Genomic DNA, 24846 nt, shown 5'->3' on the forward strand with positions numbered 1-24846 from the left:
TCACTATTCCTCACGAATAGCTTCAGTCCACTGTATAACATTGTCACTATTATTCTAAAAAGAGCATGAGATGCCAATGTACTGTCAAGTAGATCCAATACATACTGTAAATATAGGAAATATGATAGTTTGGTTAAAGGCCTGCTAACGCGAAGAAATCAACATAGGAACAAAACCCAAAAAAACAGGAGCTCCCTGGTGGAGGTAATGAGAAAATGCACAATGTTCTCGTGTGGCGCTCCCAGCCCAAGAAGAAGTACACGGTATCACATATCCTGCAGGTGTCCGCCTCTGGCAGCAGGCCGATGTGTGGGATTTAGTGGCGGGCTTAAGAGGTGCGCTCCCATCTCTTTGGCTTCCCTCATTACTGACAGGACACCCATGAGGGAATTTTGCCTTGTTGGAAAGAAACACTGAAACGGACGCTTTTTTTTTGGTTTTTCTTAATCCAGACGCCATCCCTGGACATCATTTTGATGGGAATCCAACAGTCAAGCGTGATTTCCCCGAAAAAGATTTTAAAATAATTTTCATTTTGAAATGACACATTAGATTTTTTTATGAACGTAGTTTAGTTGGAGTCCTGGGGCGGTTTCGTGTCCCCCAAAACTGGTTTGGTTCTGGGATAACGATGGGCTTTTTTAAAAAAAATATTTTTTTGAAATCTGGCTCAATGGCAGACATATATGCATGCATATGTTTAAAATTAGCTTTACTATATAATGCAACTTCAGACCCTTCCTGGATGCAATCCCAGCACAAGTGTTCTTTCTCTCAGTGGTGGACTCGTTGCCATATAACAGAGAGATTATATTTTGTTTCATTATTTTAAATCCAATGCACTATTGTCTATGTATTATTTGTCAGGCTTTTATTTTGAAGTCGGCCCAAACAGCTCATTGGCGGCGTGTTACCGTAATGCCTAGTGTAAACAATCGTTGGGGCGGCTGGCTTGACTTCATCTTTCCGACTGGGGGCTGTCCTGACCGCAGTGGTTGACCGAGGATTTCAGCAGGGTCGGACCGTAGACTGTTGGATTCCCAGGAAACTGACTTGCAGTCAGGTCATCAACGTAGACAGCAACACTGCTGCCTAGCGGATGGAGGCACGGGCCTCCCCACACGTGTGAATATCTTGAAAACTGCGTTACGTTTGTCTGAAAAATAAACGTGCGTGCCCCCTGATCCACAAATGCACCTTCAACAATTCACAAGCAGAATTGAATATTTACAAATGATTAGTCATGATAAATGCACAGATACCATTAAAAAAGGTGTAAATCAGGGATATATTTGGGAGACAAATCTCTCCCCATACAACCCCCCTCCTCGATAGCTGTGTAGCCCGCAAAATCGTTGGTTCATCTTTTCTTGTCGAATCTGTTTTAACTCAATACATTTTACACAAACACAAAATAGAGCGATTCATTCGATAATTTATTTTTGGGAGTTTTTGGTGCCTTATAGGGTGAATTATTCTTTTTTTTTCTTTTTAAGTGAAAGACCATATTTACAGTATGAGGTAAGCAGAAGCAAAATTATGTTGTTTTTTTTAAACAGTACATTTTAGCAATTAAACAGGATTAACAGTCGCATCACGATCATCATGTATTGGTATTATCACAATATTTCTAATGCACACTCAAAAGTTTTTATTTTTTCAAGATGTTTTTTTTTAATACAAATCAAATACAAAGTCCTCAACATTAGATATGTAGTTGTAAATGAGTACCGCTTATTGCTCCTTGTGCAATAATGGCAGGAAAATTGATTGTGTTGAAACACTCACATCCCCCATGGGTGCGACACGCCTGCCTGGACTTCAGGGCTACAGGAATTCCCTTTTTTTGGAATGAGTGAACAAAAAAAAAAACCCCTCAAAAAACACCACTTCATCACCAGGCCACCGTTTTAACCACGGCCAAAAAATCCAGACAACTGAGATGGTGAAAAAGAATTGAACGCTTTATCTCAACGACTCAGTACTAAATTGTTCTCAGTCTTTGCACGTTTTGAGCACTTACTGTCAAACATATTTCATGTATTTAGAAAACAAATATATACAAAAATGACTTTATCTTTAATACAAAACCTATTGTTGTTCGCAGTCTTTGTGGCGGCGTGTGTTTGTTTTGGCTGACAAAACAAAAATGTTCCTGACAAAATCTTCCGAATGTCCCTGAGAGGTTCTGACTGGGGTTGACATCTCTGCATCTACTTGAAGGAGTTTATTTTTTATTTTTTTGAGCATAATTCATCAATCTCATGTTGTGTGCCATAGTGGCAGGTGGATGTGAATATGAGGCGTTCAGGCTCTCAAAGCGCAACGTTCTCCCGGGTGCGACTCAGACTACAACAGTTGTCGCCTGCGGGTGTGTGCGGGGCGTCTGGCGCATTGTTTGACTGTTCGCTGGTTGCTAAGGACTGGCTGACGTTTGAACTTGAGAGGGTGCTCAGGCATGAACACCTGCATGCCCCCCAAGTCCCCCCTCCCCCCCCCCCCCCCTCACTCGGCAGTACTAGGAGAAGAAAAGAGTGGCGAGTCAAAAAAAAAAGGAAAGTATCAGAGACGTCTTTTGGGATGTCAAGTCCCGGGTCAGAGGTGAAAGGTCGGCGGGAAGGGGGGCATGTCAGGTGTTAAGTGGAGCAGACAAGCTGGTGGAGGGGCTTGTTAAATGTGCTCACCTGAAGCCAGGTGGGAGCACAAAGAACTGGTCTTTTTTTTTTTTTTTTTTTTGGAATGACATTACGCAAATAAGAGGACTCGTGTGAAAATGTTTATGTGAAACAGGAAATCATTAAAAAAAACAAATCCACTTCCTAATATTGCCAAAAGTATTCGCTCACCTGCCTTGACTCACATATGATTTTAAGTGATATCCCATTCTAACTCCATATGCTTTAATATGATGTTAGTCTCCCCTTTGCAGCTATACAGCTTCAAGTGTTGTGGAAACGCTTTCAACAAGGTTTAGGAGTGCGTTTGTGGGAATGTTTGCCCGTTCTTCCAGGAGCAGATTTGTGAGGTCACATACTGATGTTGCACAAGAAGGCCTGGCTCACCGGCCACTCGAAATCGGCCAAAAGGTGTTTTTTGTTTTTTGTTTTTTTGTCCTGTTCAGCTGTTAGGTCAAACAGAATGGAAAATCCCTTTTATGCTGAAACAGTTTTACTGTGTCACATTGGAGTTTTTAAGCTTCCGCTGTGGTGTTATAATTGAGGCTTATTGAGAATCAGACTTGATCAGTCGAACAGAACAAAGTTTCTAGATGGGAGAAAGAAACAAAGACAAAAGACAAAGCACTAATTGTAAACAGGATGAGAGAATTAAATCATTACATTATATAAAACAATGAAACGTTGAATATGAGTGTTGCATGGGGCTGTAGTGCTACACAGTGTGAGGGAAGGACAGGACAAGACAGAACAGGACAAGGACAGGAGAAGAAGCATGCAGGACAAGGGTGCATTTTTGGTGCATTGCACGAATATATTAGATGGAGAGAAGCCCATTTTATGCATAGTGTACTGAGTAAAGTGTGTTCTATGAAGCAATTTATATTATATCAGATGCCAAAGGTGTTCTATCGGATTGAGGGCAGGACTCTGTGCGGGCCAGTCAAGTTCATCCTTGTCTTTTTGGGGATGAGAATAGGGTGTCACTTAAATTCAGATCTGAGTCAAGGCAGGTGAGCGAATACTTTTACAGTGTATATCAATACATGTTTGTCTTATAAGTGAAAACACTTCTTTCCCCATTGAAATGAAAGATATGGCGTTAATCTGTTGCAGCCCCACAAAAAACACCAACAAAAAAGCTTTGGAACTTGTTGTGATAAGACGAACAGAGCTAAATTCAAATAAGGGTTAGGGCTTTAAATCAGGATTTGAAGCAGCCCAAAGTTAAAGTTTCCAAACTCGGGTTCATGGCCAGCGTTAGGGTTTCAAGGCACAATTAGGATATTTTTTTTTTGAATTGGGGTTTTCCAATTATGGTTTCAAGACTGGATTAGTGTTTCAATTTAAGGGTCTAAAGCCAGGGTTAGGCTTTCAAGTCAGGGGCTGAGTTTCAAATTGGGCTTTTGTGCCCGGTTTACTATTTCAAGTTAGAGCAAGGATTTAAAATTGGGGTTTCAAGGCTGGATTAGGGTTTTTTTCAGTTCAGGGCTCAGGTTTCATATTTTGTTTTGAAGCCAAGGTTAATAGTTCAAATTAGGTTTTTAAGCCTGCGTAAGGGTTTCAAGCAAAGGTATTACAGTTTCAAAGTAGGGTTTCAAGCCAGGATTAGGGTTTCAAATTCGGGTCAGAGTGCCAACCCCGGGTTATGTTTTCAAAGTAGCTTTTGAACTTTTTTTTAAATTAGGGTTTCAAGCCAGGGTTATGGTTTCCAGCAAAGTTTAGTATTTCAAAGCAGGGTGCTAAACCAGGTTAGGGTTTCAAATTAAGGCTTCAAGCCTGGGTTATGGTGTCAAGCAAAGACACGGTCGGTTCTAAATTCAGGGTTTGAAGTTAAGGTTTCAAATGGGTTAAACATGATGTTAATAAAAGAAAACAAAAATCTGGATCGGAACCTTTATGTATCGTAGATCTACATTAAAATAGATGAAGACAAACAACGAACATTTAAGTCATTTCTGTTCTTCTGATAATGACAAAACGTGTGGAGATGCCCGCTGTCCATTGCACACGGACCGTGTGTGCGTGACGTGCCGCTGTTAAGTTTATGCGGCGCGTGCCTAGCCTCCAGTTGTCCTGCACATGCAGGTGACTCACAAAGGTTAAAGGTGGCAGGCGACGTGCAATCGTCAACGCAAACGCATTTAATTGGAACGCTGACGAGCTCACACGATACAATCACCAACATGCACATCGAAACGATATTAGTTTTTTTGTGTCAGGGGATGTTATTATATTTGACATTAAGGTCATGAAGTCCCCTTCCAGCTGCATTTGACTTATTGACGCATGTCCACAATGTCTATTGTTCACAGGGTATGGGCGGAAGCTAGTAAGGCGAGACCAGTCGAGTTCGTATGAATTTGAGAGTGAACATGATAAACCAGAAGCTTTATGATGAAAAGAAAAGTTTGTTAGACAATTAGCTAGCTGTCGAATGACCACAAAGAGCAGATGCACGCGTTACATAACGTTCACGTTCCGCAATTCAACTCACAAAGCAGTTGGTTCGGGTTCTTTTGTGCCTTAATAAAACACTTTTGACAGCGAGCGTATTGGCAAACAATTTATTGTGTTGTGTTTTAACACCCTCAGGCACCACACCGCCCACACAATACTTTACACACAATACAAAATTTTGTGCACTCCTTTAGCAAGCCAAACGCAATATTGCAACTCAAATCTGCACATTACACACACATATATATATATATATATATATAATTTATATAAACTACCACATCCTAGACAAACATTATGTATCCCACTAGGCACCCTCCAATTGTTTACATTTAGGGATTTACTATTTATGTACAGTCAATGTGCCATAAAAGTTGGGCATTAAACAATCTTGCAATAATAATAACTGATAATTGTCCTCTGAATTATTTTCATATCGATGAGGAAAATATTCATAACTTCATTGAAACGGATTATGCGGTACTGCTTTTGGTCCACGTTTCAAGCCTGGATTAGGGTGCGAAACAAGAGGGAGTTTGAAACCACAGTTGGGAGTTGAGGTTAGGGTTTCGGATTAGGGTTTCAAGGCAGCGTTTAGATGTCAAACCTGAGTTAGGATTTCAAATTAAGGTTTCAGGCAAGGTTTGGGTTTCAAATTGGTCTTTTAAACCTGGACTAGGGTGTTAAAAATGGGTTAAGGTTTTAAATGACAGTTTGAAGCCGAGGTTAAGATTTCTAATTTGGGTTTCAAGCAAGGGTTAGGGTTGCAAATTAAGGTTTCAAGCCAGAGTTAAGGTTCCAACACGAGGTTGGGGTTTCAAATTAAAGGTTTCAAGCGACGGTTAGGGTTTCAAATTAGTTTTCAAAGCCAAAGATAAAGTTTTAAATTAAGGTTGAAGGCAAGATAAGGGTTTCAAGTTAGGGTTTCAAACCTGGAATAGGGTTTTGAAACAAGGCTTGATTAAGGTTAATTAAAATTAAGGTATGAAACATGGGTTACAATGTCAAATTAGGGTTTAAAACCAGGGTTAGGTTTTCAAATTAAGGTTTCTAACCTGGATTAAAATTTGAAAACAAAAATTAGGGTTTCAAATTTGGATTTCAAATATGGGTTAGGGTATCAAATTAGGGTTTGAAGTCAAAGTTAGGGTTTCAAATTAGGGTAGTAAACCTGGATTATGGTTCCTAACAAGGTTTTAGGGTTTCAAATTAAGGACTGAAGCCAAATTTACGGTTTTAAATTAAGGTTTCTTACCTGGATCAGGGATTCAAACAAGGGTTAAGGTTTCAAGTTAGGGATTAAAGCCAAGTTTAGGATTTAAAATTTTGGTTTCAAGCCAAGTGTAGGGTATCAAATGAGGCTTTCGAACCTGGATTAAAGTTGAAAACAAGGGTTAGGGTTTCAAATCAATCAATCTAACCCTCAATCAAATTGTATATATGATGCACTCTTCATGCTGTGAAATGCAACTCAAAGTGCTTTACATACTGTAATTAAAATCAATTCCCTTCTGCCACTCATGCACACGCACACACACACACACACGCGCAGTTCCTGGGAATTACAATCACTCAGGACCTGAAGTGGGCGACCAACATCAACTCCGTCCTCAAAAAGGCCCAGCAGAGGATGGACTTCCTGCGGCTTCTGAGAAAGCACGGCCTGCCACCGGAGCTGCTGAGACAGTTCTACACAGCGCTCATCGAATCAGTCCTGTGTTCTTCCATCACAGTCTGGTTTGGTGCTGCTACAAAAAAGGACAAACTCCGACTGCAACGGACAATCAAAACTGCTGAAAGGATTGTCGGTACCCCCCTACCCACCATTGAGGACTTGCACGCTGCCAGAACTAAGACAAGGGCGTGCAAAATCCTCTCTGACCCTCCGCACCCCTGGTCACCGGCTCTTCCAGCTCCTTCCCTCAGGTAGGCGCTACCGATCAATGCAAACTAGAACTAGTAGACATTCCAACAGCTTCTTCCCTCTTGCGATCAACTTCTTAAACACCTGTCCTACAATTCCATTACAACAAGCTGGCAATTTTTTGACTTGAGTTCGTTGTCACATTTCTGTGGGGCCAATTATGTATTACTCGTGCACTCGCTGTAGTTGTCTCGCCATGCTGCACTATTTGCATATAGTGGCCACTCATGCCAGAGTAGCAACTGCTCCATTTGCACACTGATTGAGGAGTATCTGTAAACCGCATACACTCCTTGAAGTCTCAGCGCCCTTTGCACAATGGTCATTGCACCGGACTATTGCGATATTAGTCATTCGAACTGCTCTAAGTGCTACAGGACTCTGCATCTTTTTGCACAATTGTCACAAAAAAAAAATGTACCGGCATTACCAGATAACTAGCAACCCTTTACTGCTCAGTGACTGTTTTTTTTTTGTCAATGTCTTTCTGTCTCAAAAGTGTTCTCTGTAAATTGACTGTCTGTTGTCGTACCAGAGCGGTTCCAACTACCGGAGACAAATTCCTTGTGTGTTTTTTGGACATACTTGGCAAATAAACTTGATTCTGATTCTGATTCTGATTCTGATGCACGTTAAAAAGTAGAATGTAAAGATTAATGGTTGGGCACCGAGAATCCGAGTGAGGAAACACCTTCTCAGGGAGATGTCTGCACCAAGAGCAGACAGCAGACCCTAAGAAGCTTAGGACTATGCCCGCGGTCAATTCCAGCTCCCACCGCAAAGGTGACACTGAGAAAACACAGAAAGATAATAAAATCATCATAAAATACACCAAAAAAATAAATAAATATATATATAAATAAATAAACATCCATCCAGCAGCACGGTGCACGGCTGGTTAGAGCGTCAGCCTCACAGTTCTGAGGACCGGGGTTCAATCCCCGGCCCCTCCTGTGTGGAGTTTGCATGTTCTCCCCGTGCCTGCGTGGGTTTTCTCCGGGCACTCCGGTTTCCTCCCACATCCCAAAAACATGCATTAATTGGAGACTCTAAATTGCCCGTAGGTGTGAATGCGACTGGTTGTTTGTTTGTTTGTTTGTTTGTGCCCTGCGATTGGCTGGCAACCAGTTCGGGGTGTACCCCGCCTCCTGCCCGATGACAGCTGGGATAGGCTCCAGCACGCCCGCGACCCTAGTGAGGAGAAGCGGCTCAGAAAATGGATGGATGGATGGAACATGTTCTTCCCGTGCCTGGGTGGCTTTTCTCCGGGTACTCCGGTTTCTTCCGACATCCCAAAAGCATGCATGGTAGGTTAATTGAAGACCCTAAATTGCCCGTAGGTGTGAATGTGAGTGCGAATAATAGCCTAGATCGTCCAGTTAGCCCTCAAGCTCTGCGCACAGCCCGAAAAGTGCATCTTCCCTGAAGTGTTTTGTGTTATTTGGGCTAGTGTGTCTGTTGTGGTGACCCGCACGCGGCTCACTCACAAGCGGCTAGGCTAGTGACTAGCCTCATGGACCAGCGGCGGACCGGCGTTGGCGGCGTCCATTATTCCGCAGCCTTGCTCCATGCAATGCGCGTACATCCACATGACACCTGCACAGTCCTGCAGCTCGAGGGCGAGCCTTATTTTTCAGGTTTTCAGAGCCTTATTTTACATCCAGTACATTGTGATTTTTGTATTCATTCAAATTTGGTAGGCTTGTTAAAAACACTCGTCTCGATGGTGTATAAAATTTACAAGACATTTGTTGGCCTCTTTGGGTCATCTTTAAGACACTTAAAAACCAACAAAAGAACGCTAAAATCGATCCTGAAACACATGCGGAGCCAATGCGGTGAATTTATAATTGGTGTAATGTGCTCCCGTCTTCTGGTCTTCGTCAGGACACGTGCTGCTGAGTTCTGCGATAATTTGCATGCCTGAGAGGGTCTTTTTGGGAAGACCATAAAGCAGGGCATTACAATCGTCAATTCGACTGGAAATAAAAGCATGCATTAGCATCTCCGTGTTGGCACAAGACAAATTGGGTGGAAAATTAGGGTTTCAAGCAAGGGGTAGGATTTAAACCTAGGTCAGAGTTTCAAATAAGGATTACTAAAATAAGGTTAGGGTTTCCAAGCAGGTTTAGGGTTTCAGTTAGGGTTTTCCCCAAAAAAGGTTAGGGATTCAAACCAGTCTTCTCGCACTAACAAACAGATAAAAAATAGAGCGATAACATCAAAATTGTCTCTTTTTGATTCCCCCCCCCCCCCCCCCCCCCCCCGAACTGGAGCCATGCAGGTGCGTGAGCAGCATCTGGTTCAGTTTGAATGCGCTGCTGCTATGTTTGCGTGTTAAAGGTTAGTAACAGTCTGAGGGCCTGAGAACGGCTGGGGGGCTGGGGGTTCTTCATTCGAAGTGCACCCCTCCCTCGCTATTGTTCACGTGATTGTGGCCCTGCTCTTTAAGTTCTTCCAACCAGGAAATGTTTAAACGGACCTAATTAGTGGATATTCCCCGCAGGATGTGTCTCTGGCACTCCTTCTTTGAGGCTGATCTGACAGGAGTCATGCCCTCTGGGGGTCCTGCCCATCAATTACGGGGGCCGTCCGCACTGGGACGTATTTGAGGGCTGGCGGGAGTGGGGGGGTGACGTCGGACCGGCTCAATCCCGAGTTTGGCCTTCGCCGCTTTGGGTTTGACTTTGACTTTGAAATCAGCTTGACGGCTGTCTGTCTTTACTGGGGAATTAGGACCTCTGCACAGAAGGTCTCACACACACACACACACACACACGCACGCAAATGTACACAAGCATGTCCTCCATAATCTAACATTTTCAGACTTTTTAATTAATCAAGTTTTATTATTACAGACATGACGTAATTTACTATTCTGTAAGTGATTTAGTATCACTAAATCACTTTTTTTTGTCAGCTCAAATTATTCCCTAGCATTTTAGACAAAAGTTAAAACACCAATGACCTCTAGGGGGCATTCAATGATTGGCCACTGACATAAGTTTAGGTCAAATCAACATTACATGACAGAAATAATGGGTGCTAACTTACTGTAAATAAATTACTTTATTGCAATTAAATTACTTTAATAAATACTGTTAATGACATGCTTACTCTAACTTTCTCACTGACCCGGTTATATGGACAGGTGTTATCCATAGTTTGAGTCCGTATAACACTATTCTCACCCCCACCCCCACCCCCACGATGCGTTGCTTAAACGCGGCATGCTCCTCGTGTACATGCTTCACGTACTCGATCAAATTTGTTGTGTTGAAGCATTTCGATGGCGTTCCCCACGACGTACCTCAGTTGTGCACAGACTGCAAATAACTTACGTTGTTTGTCTGACACGCCACAAAATAGTCCCACACCGACGAGGTGTTTTTTCACCGACAAGATGGAAAAAAGTTTATTGGCCGTCAGATAGTTACAGTACTGCGCAACAAGACACGTGACAAGGCTAAAAATAAACTAGCTTTTGGATTTTTATAGTCAATCGAAGCACAAATTTCGAATATGATGTCATAACTTTAATGCCAGGATTGACCTGAACTCTGGCAAGAAATCAATTAGATCCTACGGAATGGGATCAAGCGACGGAAGAGGAGAACGCTTAATAGATTTGCTGAACAAGAAGGCTTATACTTTATCAATTTGTTCTTCAACAAGAAATGGAACAGAAAGTGGACATGGATAAGCCCCAAAGGTAACGCTAGCATCATAGACTACTTCCTGTCCAACGATTACGGATTGCACCGGCCTAAGCAAATTTGACATTGGAAGTGACCACAGATTTGGTTTGGGTCAAAGTCCAAAATCAACTGCCAACTTGAACGAAAGAAACTTCTCAAGAGCAAGCTTACCAAATTAAACTCAGTTCAAGAAAGAAGCGACGGGTTTCAAATATACGTTAATTGCTAATCGCTTTAAAGCTCTTCTAACGCTGGAAGACGCAGATCTGTCAACACACAACGACGAAATTGTAAACGGGATTGTTCAAACGACAACATCCAGAATATCTAAAGCTACTCTCGACTTAATGAAGAAGCGACGAGAAGTGAAGAAAAGGGGCAGCATTATCAACAAAATTGAATATGTTGAATTGTGCAAGACGATTCGGAAAAAGATACGAGAAGAATTGAGAACTTACAACATTCGGCCTGTTCAGAAAACGCTTGAAGCGGGACATTAATACATTACACATTAATTCACCACAAGAAAAGATTTTTTGGTTTGAAAACGGAAGATAGAACGATATGTCACAGCCGCCAAGAAATCGTACAACGAGTTAAAGAATTTGATACAAACCTATACAGTGACCCTCACCGAATGATTACTGGGAAGCTAGAAGCAGACCCAGTTCCATGTATCCTGAATGAAGAGGTTGAAAATGCTATTAGTTCACTTAAGGCCGGAAAAGCTTGTGGTCTGGATGAAATTTCTGTTGCAATGCTTAAAGCAGGAGGGAATGAACTTCATAAGATCCTTGTAAAACTCCTTCAACGCTGCTTGGACTTGCAAGAAGTACCGGCGACACGGAAAGACGCAGAAATCGTTTTGCTACATAAATCAGGCGATAAAATGGACCTAAGAAATTATGGCCCAATAAGTCAACGATTTATAAAGTCTTTGCAAACATATTGGACAAACGAATTGGAATGAAACTCAGTGAAGCACGTGAAGCGTGAAGAAGAGGCCTTCATTCTGCAGTGGAGAGATAATGATGATGATGATGATGATGATATATGATATATATATATATATATATACGACGGGGGAGTTAAAAACTAATGAGCCAATTTAATTTAACCAACTAATAATCACATTTTTTTTCTGAAATTTTCACAGCTCATAGTTTCAATACTTGATTGGAGCTTTATTTTTTTTTTAATGTGTTTATTTTATTTTGTTTAAGCCTGTCCTTTTCCGGTCAGCCATTTTGGAAATGACCTAATTATTGGATGACTGTCAGAAGCGGAGAGCTGTGATTCAGTTTCTTGCTTTGAAAAGGGGAACCACCGCTAAACATTTTCAAAAGGTTGCACAATGTGTACGTGGAAGCTGCAATAGACTACAGCACGGTCCCAGAAAAAGTGAGTGTCCAGGATCAAAGGCGAAGATCAAGAGCCTTCTTCGAGTGACCTCCGCGACAAGCAAAGGAGCGGCAGACCATCTTCAGCACTTAATCCTTGGACTCGTGCTAGGGTCGAGGCACTGATCAGAGAAAATCGTAGAGTCACCATTGATGACCTCACCATCATGTGTCATCACCGATGACATAATAGTAACCCTGTACAAACTACAAGGACAGACAGGCTTAACAAAACGTTTTATACTGTATATACAGTAGCTATGTATATACAACATACAATATAAAGTAAGATATCATAAGATACAATTCTCATCCAATAAAGTATATTTTGCCTATGCAACTAACGATGTGACCATCAAATTTAGATGGCATAAAACTCAAGTTAAAAAAAGAAAAACTACACACAAAGAATTCAATCTAAATAAAATATAACATTTAAAATAAAGTTAAATACAATTCTGATCAAGAAAGCATATTTTGCATATGTAACTAACAAACGAAGTAACACCATCAAATGAAAATAAAATAAAGTAAAAGAATCCAATAAAAATAACTAAGAATAAATCAAATCAGAAATGAAATGAAATAAAAATAAATACAAATAAATTAAAAAAATGTCAAGAAAGGTAACATAAAATTAAATGATGTATTTTATTTTAATAAACTCAAATAAAGTAAACAAATAAAAAATACAAATGTGAATAAATAGAAAAAAAGCAAATTAAATTACATTTAAATCAGATCCAAGAAAATAGCTTTGCCTGGCAATGTAACTGGCAAAGTAACAATATAAAATTCCAATAAAGTAAAAGAAAAAACAAACACTTTCACAGTTTTGTCCATCCCCTTTTGCAAGTTGTTTTCTTTTGAATCAGATTGCACTTTTGTTCTCAAGTGTAATCACTTTGAATTTGTTCTTGTGTGCCTTCATTTATCAAAAATGTAAAGACAAACACGAGTCGGACATCTGTCAACTCACCCCCCCTCCCCTTTTTTTTTTTTTTTTACCCAATTATCATTAATAAGAGCTGTGTTTTGGGGGAAAAGCCAAGAACGAAAAACACTCGGCGCTGCTGCTCGCTGACAAAATTAACTTGTCATTGGAGCGTCTGCCTAAATCCTGCACGCTTACAGAGGGAGAGTTCAGAGTGCTGTGTACCGTTCAATTACAATTTAACAGATGGCTCTCTATTAGTCGGTGTCCATTTCAGGGTTGGAGGCGGAGGGGTCACGACCCAACCCTCTCCAAGTCAAGCAGGTGCTTATGTTTGACTCTCTTTTCCCCCCCAAAATAAAAAGTACAACCAAACAGACAGATTAGAGTGATACAAAACACACCTGGCTAACAGCATGGACACATCATGCTCTTTAAAGTGAGCTTGATCCATCACACACACGTGCACACGCCTACTCGAGTGGAAATTCAATCTGACAGTCAACATGTCAAATAAATATATCCCCGCCCCCGTCCCTTTTTTGTTTTTAAGATATTAAAGTAATTTCTATAATTGTTCCAAACAAGTCTACTTTTCCTAATTCCCATCTGCGTCCTTGACAAGGAGGTCAATGCTCAGGAACCCTCGGCTCGGCTCGCGGCAGCTGCATGGGCGGCACGCTGACGAGAGACAGCACAGGCCCGAGACGAGGAACAAAGAATGAACCGTAGGGAGGCTAACAAGATGAGAGGAGTCCCCCAAAAAACACCCCCAAAAAGGTTTAGGCCGTCCCCACCAAACAGCAGCTTTTGGATGCAAAACTCTGTCTACTTACTTTCCCCATTAGTCACACACAATACAAGGACTGTTTCAAAACATTCTGCCTTTACAATGAGGCATGGTTGTAGAAGACCACTTCTTCTGTAAAAAAAAAAGTTGTTTAACAGAATAAATACGTTCCAGTAATAAGGTCAGCAAGTAGTTTCCATTGATATGATTGATGGATTTGGTCACCAATGTAATGGTAGGTACGGGTGGGTGAAAAGTAGCTACATTAGGTACGCACATTAAAATGTTTTCATTTGATTACATTTACAGTTTTTTTTCCATGGCTTTTTTCCCTTCCTGACTTCCCCCAGAGTTCCTTTTCATTTTCCCCTCAGTCCTGGCCAGGTCCTCACATCTTTTCCTTCCTTCCTTCCTTCCTTCCTTCCTTCCCAAAAACAATAATATATTTAGGATCTTGTCGTTGGGGCGGGCCCTTAGCAAAATGTACTTGTCCATCAGCACCAAAATATTCTGCAGAAGAATGTACTCTATAGGAATATTCGTCCCACCACGACCAGCTGTCCAGCAGGCGACGTGTAGTTGATTGTGTGATTATCTCTTCTCAAGGGTTCTCCGGTTAGCTCCCCATCCAAAATGATCTGGAATTGTGGAGTGGTGCTTCGATTCGTCCAACACCAAAAATCCTGGAACAAAAAGGAATATTTAACGCAACTGCAAATAAAAACGTTCTGTTTTTGTTTTAAATGCAAATTTTAGTGCTGGCATAACTTAGATTTACACAAGGGATACCTGCACATTTTTTCGTCCTTACCGTACCCTGAGGACTTGCACTGAATGGAATCAGCCAGGCATGCATAGTCCCGACAGTAGCTGCTGTTAGCCAGCCTCATGCAGACTTCCAAGTGATCATCAGTCATGGTGGAACAGTATTGGACATCAGGAGCTTCATGTGGGAAAAGGCTGACTCACATAAATAAGTGGAGCCAAATAATGCAGTCAAGTTAAGTAGCACATTTCCTCATGTTGCGATACTTTTCCTCTGCAAATAAGTTCCAGAATTGTCCATGAGCTCTGGACTTGAGCTGAATTTCTGCTTGTCGTGTCAGAATCTCATCATCTGCTCCAGAAGAAGTCAGGTGAAATAATGTTGCAATTTTTGATGTTTGTGAAACAACCTCAACATCTTCCTGTAAAGGCTAGCGCATAATTGTAACGATTGGCTCGAGTAAAGCAAAGTCTTCAAAGCGTTTGTCAAACTCTGACAGACAATTGTCAATCTGCTCTGTGTCGCGTGCACTACCAAACTTGACTTCCCTTGCGTCGCCAGCTCTGACACGATGTTCTGGAAGTTTGACAAATCATGGCGCTGGAGCTTTGAGGAGAATTGTTGTATTTTTCGGAGGGAAGTCAACAGCAGAAGTCGTGCAAAGACATTTGGCGGGGCAGGTGCTCAATGTTAAAAGGGGGAGCACATAAAAGAAGAGTTTGAAATGAAATTTTTAATTCTCATTTTAAGAAAGCAACACATTTTTCCTCATGTTTTTGAGATTGTGGGGTGAAAGCTGCAGCTGGCTACTCGTGTGGACTGAACGGGTGGCAACAATGGGGAAATGAAATGCCAGTATTTTGAGGGTAAAAGCCCGTCAGCAACATATTTAAAAAAAAATAAAAAACAAATTATCAACTAGTTCGTTTTTGGACTGGTGAATTTAGTTCAAAATTCTGAATTATGAACTATCAACTGAACTAGCTCATTTTTAGAACGATGAACTGAAATTTGAACTAATTTGTGTAGAAAATGAAAATTTCCAACACCGATCCTGTATTACTTCACATTGAAGTATATATTTCAGGTTTACAAAAAAAATCGCAATGTGATTTTTTTCCAATGTCGTGCGAGTCTAGAATGTTCCATAAAAAAGTCCAAAATTGTAAAGATGAAACTGTACAAAAGTGAATTTTATTTTATGCGTTTAAAAGTGTAACTATGAAGCTAACCTTTTCAAACTCTCAAACAAACTCATAGATTGCACCCAAAGGTGGCGCTTCGAGGCCCTTTTTGGAAAAAATGTTTGAGGCTGCAGAATGGCACATGACCAGAGAGAGCCAATCAAAAAGTGTCGGCTTTAGACGGCGCAAAAAAAAAAAAAAAAAAAAATCTGAGCTATTTGTGGCTATTTTTCCAAATGTAACTAAACTAAAATAAATGAAACGAAAATTGTAATCATGGGAATCTCCAAAGCAACTGTAATTTAGTTGACACATTTTCTACCCGTAATGCAATGGCTTATAACTGCATATATATGTGTGTGTGTGTATATACACACAACTTTTTTATATCACAAAAAGCTGCCATTTGAACAGGGGTGTGGAGACTTTTTATATGCATGAAGGTCTCCTGAATAGAAAATCAAATAAATAGCATTCACGAGAACAATAAAACATGAAATGAAATGGTAGTCTGTTGTGTTTCAGGCCCTTTCAGGCAGCAGCACCCTTGGGCAACGCTAAGGTGTGAGAAAAGAAAGTACATAAATAAAATGTTTATGTAAGTGGAAACATTCTCCATGCATGCTTACACTGCTTCAAATGAGGGCCCTTAAAACAACACAAGGGGGGCTCTTTGGACGAAGTTAAGCAGAGAGAGTGACAAAGCACTCGAGGGCTAACGCTCACGAGACACAACACACGGCCACGCTCGACATCCGTGTCGCCGCCTCTCGGGCACCGGAGCCAATCTGGTTCTTATCTTGCACAAAGTCAAATGTAACCAAACAAGTGGAACACGTGTTCGCTCCCAAAAAGCCACTTGAAAAATAAGCAGGCGCTGCGCTGTTGACATCCGCCGCCCTGGAGGGAATTTCTGAAAAAGGTCTGACGCTATATTCCTTTAAGTTGACTCCAACAAGTCCAGAAATTGAAATTAAAAAAATTAAAAAAAATCATAAACTGCATACAGAACTATGAAAAACTTCAACCATAAATATGCATAAATAATCATGCAACAAACGAAAAGCAAAACCAATTAAAAAAAAAAAAACGATTTAGTTTAAAGTCACACTTTAGTCATGTCACTGGGTTTTCAGTCCTGTTACCCTAACACAGCAAAGTAACCCCTCTGAAAGATTTGGAATGTTCCACAAGTCGCATGGTCCACAGGAAGTTGCATCAGTCAGATTCTCTGCAGGCCAAAAGTAAGTTCATTCATTGATTTTCTGTATATTTGGTGATATTGCAACTATGACTGGGGGTGTTCAAATCTCACCTTAGTCCTTTTACCTCAATTATTTTCCAGTGTTATATGTTTGTTTCTAAAACACAACTGTTATGTGCTTAGTGTGAAGATCCTAATAACATATATGGAATGTGGCTCTATTGAATGTACTTGTATTTTTATTTTTTTGAAATTTTAAAGTTGCTTAAGATGGACCAATACACATTTTGAGTAGTATGTGTATTATCAAATTTTGAGTTGAAGAAAAAATGAGTTTATATTGACGACAAGCAAATGGTCTACTTCTTCTTAGCATTTTTGAGTCACGTTTTATTAGTTTTTGGAATTGCATGTCGGCCCGGACCAAACTAATCTAATGTATAGAAAGGACACACCTCCTGTGTATGCATCTTACTGCCATTTTGAGACTTTATACCTGACTGGGGCAAACATTTCCAATAACACGTACTCCGTAACTATTGTTGACTTACAGTCAGAGACGTGTATCGCTTTCTCTCCATTACAAGAAATTCCATTTCTTCTTCTATGGATATTGTCACATTTTTTCCCCAAGATGCAATTGCCTTCTATGGTGGCATAAAAACAAACAAACAAAAAACACCAACATAACCACAAAAAGACGGAAATCAGTCTCGCTGTATCCTGTTTATGGAGGACTGTTGATGGGTTTGATGACAATTGGTGGTTCCACTGTAATTGTAACAATATAATACAATGACTAAAAACCTACTTTATATATATATATATGAGATAATGTCATAGTATAAATATGAATATAAATCCAATAATTCCACCTAGTGCAATTGGCTGGCGACCAGTTCAGGGTGTACCCCGCCTCCCGCGCGGAGTTAGCTCGGTTCGCCTCCAGCACGCTTGCGTCCCCAGTGAGGCTCAGCGGCACGGAAAATGGATGGATGGATAATTCTACCCCAAGGTTGCCCCGATAGCTTGTGGTAATCACTTGCAGGAGTTGATAAAAGTCTGATAAGTATAATGATTCCAAGCTAAAAGTCACTAAAAATGGTCACTTTGTTGTAAAGACATGCAGAACATCAACAAGTATGAAGGTGTTCAATAATTACATGAACAATGAACAAATTCAGTACAATATTACAGACAAAATGACACATTTAATGTTATGTCTACTTACTAAAATCTGACACTGCGCTATTTGAAACAATAGTTTTTTTTATCGATTACTGCTGACAAAGAAACAAACAAACATAAAATACAAATATAACATTAAATGTAGAAGAGGGACCATAAGCTCTCATTATGTGTTAATTAATCCATTTTAATTTAGTAATATATTTTTTCAATTATATATGTCAAAATCATGATTCCAGCCATGGATGAAGTCAATGTGTCTTCCTATATGCCGCATTTAAAAGAAAATATGAAATCATTTTCTAACTTTCAAACCTAAACTACCATAGTATGTCAATAATTCAAATAATTTTCACCAGTAATGAAAAAAAATCATAATCATGAATGCTTTGGTAAGAAACCCTATGTGGCAAGTCGGCACCATAAATGTACAAAATATTTTGAAACTTACAATAAAATGAAAGTGATTCCCTACTTTCAGTTATCGAGTGCTTCTCGGACGCACAGAAATACACCAAAGTGTCACACACGTCCACACATGCAGTCATGCATCTGAACATCTCTGCTGACTCGTGGAGGCCTGGTAGCTGTTAAAAAGCCTAAATGTCAGTCTAGCTGCCGGCGGCTTTGATACGCCGTGAGGCTGGGTGACGCTTATTTGATCATTTCATTAGAACATTTGGTGGAGGTGTCAAAGAGGTTCCCTATGTGTGTGCGGCCGCTATTAGGCTCAATTACAGCCGCTAGAAGCCAGCAGAACTGAGCTGGCTCTGTGCGCCGCGTTCAAAATGGTCTTTAAGAGCCACGGAGAGAGTCACAGAAATTGCCATTCATAACACTTAATGGCTTATGAATTAAGTCCCCCCCCCCCCCCCGCCCACAATCATTCGTAATAATTTGTCGGTCATACACGAGAAAATGGAAAAACTGGAGCAGTGGAACAATGGAAGGATATCACAGAATCACAGAAGCGAATTCATACTTGGAACAATTACTGTCATTGTTTGAAATCAGGGGACGCGGAGCATTTTTCTTTCTTTTTGAAACAGTTACTCTGAGGTTTTATTTGCTTTGAGAATTGCGTGGCGGCAGGATTGAATTCATAGAAAGAACTCGTCTATGGCAATCACGAAGGCACTTCGCCCACTTGGAATGGAACAAATTCTCCCAAGTTGGGGATAATGATCCATATAATTAAATTCTGACTTTCGGCAAATCGGACTGAGCCGCCAGGATAGAGACACGCCTACAATTTTCCATTCTATCACCTTTAAATCCCCTGCAGTGGTTTTAGCCAAACAAACAAAAATAACAACCGCAAAAACACAAAACAATCCAAAGAGAAAGCCATATAAACTCAAAATTAATCCTTTGGAAGCTCAATGAGTTGAAGTCTCAGGCGATCTGCTTTGAATTTTTGTGCCATTTGTTCGGGGGATTTTCCCAGGTTTCCAAATTGCATGACTTGAGTTTTAATAACAGAGTTGTGCCTTGACAACGCAGCGCAAATCATCTTTCCCCATTAAAAAAGAATGGAAATGTCATTAATCAGTCGCAGCCTCCACCCGATAATGTTTGTGATGTGTTTTTTTTTTTCTAATAAGAAAATTAGCGCGCCTTGGCCATCTGGTGGCAGTATATTACAGACATACAGATAGAAATGGAGATAGACGAGACGGCGGTCACAACTTCCCAGTGAGCAGCAGTAATATTACTTATTTTTCGTCGAGGATAAGGAATATTTGCCTGTGAGTATTGTTATATTGTCTGTCCACATGCGTTACTCCACAGTTTGTATTTGAATATCCGTTGCTTTAAGGATTATAACATTGCATCACTGATGCTCTTTGTTAGCCCATCTATGGCATTTTACACTGTTGGGGATGCTGGGGATGGCAATTAACTGCTTGAAGCCTCTTTTTGGAAGAATTGTTCTGTAGCGGCTGCTTGTTGTCAAGAGAGTTGAGTTCGCTGCTGCCATACAGCGCTCATCTCACATATTTGCTTGCAAGTCAGGTCAAAGCAAAAGACAGAAAAAGGGCCAAATGGCACCTCGAAAAACTGGAAAGTCACTCATACCTCAAGGCACCACTGTAGAATAAAATCAAAATGACCATATCAATATGTACTAGAAATCTATAAAATGCCATATAAATGTGATTATACATTCAGTAATTATGAATAAAGAATCCTCCTTCGGACATTAAAACAATAATATATATTAGTAGGTTGTATAAAACTAAGCGAAGTAATATTTGGTACATATAAAACATACATTTTCCAACTCAACATTCTTAAAATTAGAGCTTCAAGATTTGCTTTTTGGTACACTGGCACTTTTTGACATTGCCATGGCAACAATTTTCCGTACCGCTTCTCCTCACTAGGGTCGCGGGCGTGCTGGAGCCTATCCCAGCTAACTCTGGGCAACAACCATTCACACTCACATTCACACGTATGGGCAATTTAGATTTGCCAATTAACCTACCATGCATGTTTTTGGGATTTGAACCCCGGATGTGCTAACCTTGCCACCTTGCTGTCCTATTATTATTAATATTATTATTATTATTACCGGTATTATTATTATTATTATATCTATTTATTCAATACATTATAAAAGTTTATTGTCAGAAAAGCACAGACCTTTTGTTAAGTTATTTATAAGGTCAACTTTTGATTTGAGTAATAGACAACACTGTTGGTAGATACAGTATAACAACTACATAAAAAAGAAACAAACATTATCATGCAATAATGTATTTTTTTTTTTTTTTAGTCTCTAACCTACACCTGGCTGACTTCTTGTAAAAAAGTAACGTGTGTCCATCTGTTGAAAAGCAAACATTTGCAAAGAGTGTTTCATAAGATGTCCTGTCGCAAACTAGCATTTAACTAGATTTAGTTTAGATTTAGACATGTAGTTATGGCATTGAAAGTGACCTGACACTGCCAGAGTTTTGTTTTAAATGGAAACTAAACACCCCCTCTGCAAATAAATAAATAAATAAATAAAATAAGCATTACCTGGTCATTAGCGGGCGGCACGGTGGCCGACTGGTTAGAGCGTCAGCCTCACAGTTCTGAGGTGCGGGGTTCAATCCCCGGCCCCGCCTGTGTGGAGTTTGCATGTTCTCCCCGTGCCTGCGTGGGTTTTCTCCGGGCACTCCGGTTTCCTCCCACATCCCAAAAACATGCATTAATTGGAGACTCTAAATTGCCCGTAGGTGTGAATGTGAGTGCGACTGGTTGTTTGTTTGTATGTGCCCTGCGATTGGCTGGCAACCAGTTCAGGGTGTACCCCGCCTTCTTCCCGATGACAGCTGGGATAGGCTCCAGCATGCCCGCGACCCTAGTGAGGAGAAGCGGCTCAGAAAATGGATGGATGGATGGATGGTCATTAGCGTTAACACAGCTGGAAATGTGGGGAGCTGTTCTGTCCATAGATATGAAGACTAAAGGTCAGAGGACAAAGATGTTCAAAATGTTCTTGGTAACCCTAGAACCGCTTAACAAACCACATCAGCCATTTCGATGTGATTATATAGCAGACATACAGAAGTTAAATGGATAAATATGATTCAGAATATATCTGCTTTTTTGCATCTAGCGCCTTCCGGTCTTGGTCTCTCTCCGGCGCTGTGACGTCACACGAGTCAAACATCCTGTTCATTCAGCGTTGTGTGCGTCCTTGTATATTTGTCATATGATTTAGCGATTTCACGATGGTTTATTGTGTGTCATTTGGTTGTACAAATAGTTCAGGCAGTGGCAAGAGGTTTTCTTTGGCCGCTTTTCACAAAGTTGACCTTTTTGTCAATACCAAAGGGTGTGCTATCATCGCAAACACACACACAGACACACACAAACAAAAACAAAAATGTATGAAAATATATTTTTTTCATTTTAATTTGAGGACAAATTCATAGGGCTAAGGCAAGTTTTGGGTGGGCTTTGGGTGGCACCCAAAAATGGGCTGGCCTCGCCACTGGGACCACCCAACAACTCATGGTGTGGTAGCGCTAGAACAAATGTTATTTTTCATTTGTTACTGAAGCATAACTTACATATCATAACTGTAGAGCGATGTCCCTGAGCAAACAAAAAACACATTTTCCTTACTCTGGCTTTAATTTGATGTGCCTGAAAATTTAGTTTGTTGATAAGATCCACCCCTTCGGAGTGTTTAGTGGCTTAAAATATTATTCAGTGGTACCTTGATTTAGGAGCGCCCTAACTTACAAGTTTTTCGAGTTTTGAGCCGGTGGATTCTTTTGCTTTGAGTTATAAGTGAGCTTCAGATACGCCATTGCTCGAGTGACATGAAAAATAAAGAAGAATAAGAACAAAGGAGATCCACAGTCGCTGATGCACGTTCAGGCGTTTATTGAAGGGAAAGAACAGTCAAACACAAATACAAAATGAAAACACTCACAAGGAGCATGAAGGAGATGCTAGCAGTGAACTCATCATGTGGTAAGTGGCCAACCGGGTTGACTCCAGGCTCCTGACGTCGCTCACTCGGCCACGCCCCTTAAAGGCACTCGTGGACACAGGAATGCACTGTGTGCGCGTGTGACTTTCAGCTTAATTACACTTTATAAAACCATTGTATTAATTTACATTTTACAATACAGTGCAATTTTTCTCCATTAAAACCATGCAACAAAAAATGGTGGTGCTCGGAAGGATTAATGGCATTTCAATTCATTTCAATGGGGTAAATTGATTTAAATTGAGATACGAGCTTGGTCACGGAATATTAAACCTGTAAGTTGAGGTACCACTGCGTGTAATATGTCCATCAAATTCTTTATAATCAGAACATGCTTGTTGACTGGACAAAAAGCTAAATTTCTTTTAATGTTGAAATTGTGTGTCAAGAAGGTAAATTAGCAACTAGTCCATGAATTGTTTCATTCAAGAAAACCAAATTGGGTCGGTCATGCTTTGTCACATTATTTTTTAGTTTTATTATATTATATTATTATTATTATTATTGTTATAATTATTATTATAATTAAAAAAAACATTTATTAAAACACATATTACAAGGAATATAATGTACTTATTGTACAGTACTACTCAACTCAACTATATCTATTTATAAAGCATTTTATATACAGCCATATTTGAATATTGAAGTGCTGTACACAGATAAGAATCAAATTTAAGAAATGAAAAACAGTTTAAGGTAAAAAAAAAATTAAAGAGTCTTAGGCCGAGTTGAATTTTAAGATGGGCTTGGAAAATGGACATTGAGGGGCCTACAATAATGTGCAGGGGGAGGTCATTCGACAGCGTGCGAACAGCAACAGGAAACGCCCTCTCCCCTCTGAGCTTCCGCCAATACCTCGGTACATGAAGAAGCAGCTGATCAGCTGACCTGAAGCACCGGGCAGGGCCATAGGAATAGAGTAGTGCAGCCAGGTATGGAGGGGCAAAACCATTTAGAGATGAAAAAAAAACAATCAAAGAATCTTAAACTGTATTCTGAAATGCACAGGCAGCCAGTGGAGGGCGGCCAGGACGGGAGTTATGTGGTCCCTCTTACGGACTCCAGTTAGGAGGCGAGCAGGAGCATTTTGAGCCCACTGGAGACGTTTAAGAGAAGACTGGCTGACTCCAAAATAAAGCGCATTACAGGAATCCAGCTGAGATGTAACAAAGGCATGGATTACTGTTTCTCAGTGCGCTTGTGCAAGAAAGGTTTTTACCTTTGCCAGCTGGCTAATACAAAAGAAGCTGGATTTGACTACTGCATAACTGTATGTTGACTACTGTGCATTGCTGTATATAAGAGTTTTAAAAATGTTTAAAAGTATAGAAAGTGGTCTGGTAAAGGTTAATCTGAAGTGTGGGGAGGATTGGTAAGAGTCTGGGGAGGTTCGTACAGCTTTAAAATATGTATAAATAAAAAAAAATAAAAATATGTAGTCGCTACTGCTTTGCTAACTTCACCTATTGCAGGGGTGGTCCGGTATTTAACCCTCGCCATAAATGAGGGATTACTGTATATTCAACAAACATAATAAACCTTGGTAAAAGAATAAATCATAATAAATCTTGTGTAGTGCTACCTTTAATAATGTAATTGTTGCCCAAATTTTCTGAATAGTAAGTCTTATCTCTGAAAATATTTAACGTGAGTCCAGTGAGTTGTACTTCTGTCATGCATCATAAGAAGAAAACTGTAGTCTCACATATCAAATTGTAGTTACTACTGCCGTGTCATCAGCCTGTTTTACATCAATGTTGCGGGGACCTCAGCTGCTGTGTGAACGCAAAAATAACAACGGGCCACAGGATCTTTTTGGCCCTGGAAGTAATGTAGGCGTTAAAGGTTCCTGGTCATTTTGGTGTGAAAGGGAATAATGGCGACCAAGGGACGTCACCTTTCAATGCATTCGGGCCAATTTTAGAGGCTTCTGTCACCTCGCGCAAAGATTAACTGAGAGAACATGGCAGCAAATAAACATAATTATATGGGATAATATACACCATAACATACACCATGTATTATCCTGCTGAGTTTACACAATCCATAACGTGTGCCCCCCTGAGGAATAACAGTTGGGGCCGCGTTACCATTCCTGATGTTGATGTTCAAAATTGCACAAATG

This window comes from Phyllopteryx taeniolatus, chromosome 10 (genome assembly GCF_024500385.1).
Source record: "Phyllopteryx taeniolatus isolate TA_2022b chromosome 10, UOR_Ptae_1.2, whole genome shotgun sequence".
NCBI lineage: Eukaryota > Metazoa > Chordata > Actinopteri > Syngnathiformes > Syngnathidae > Phyllopteryx > Phyllopteryx taeniolatus.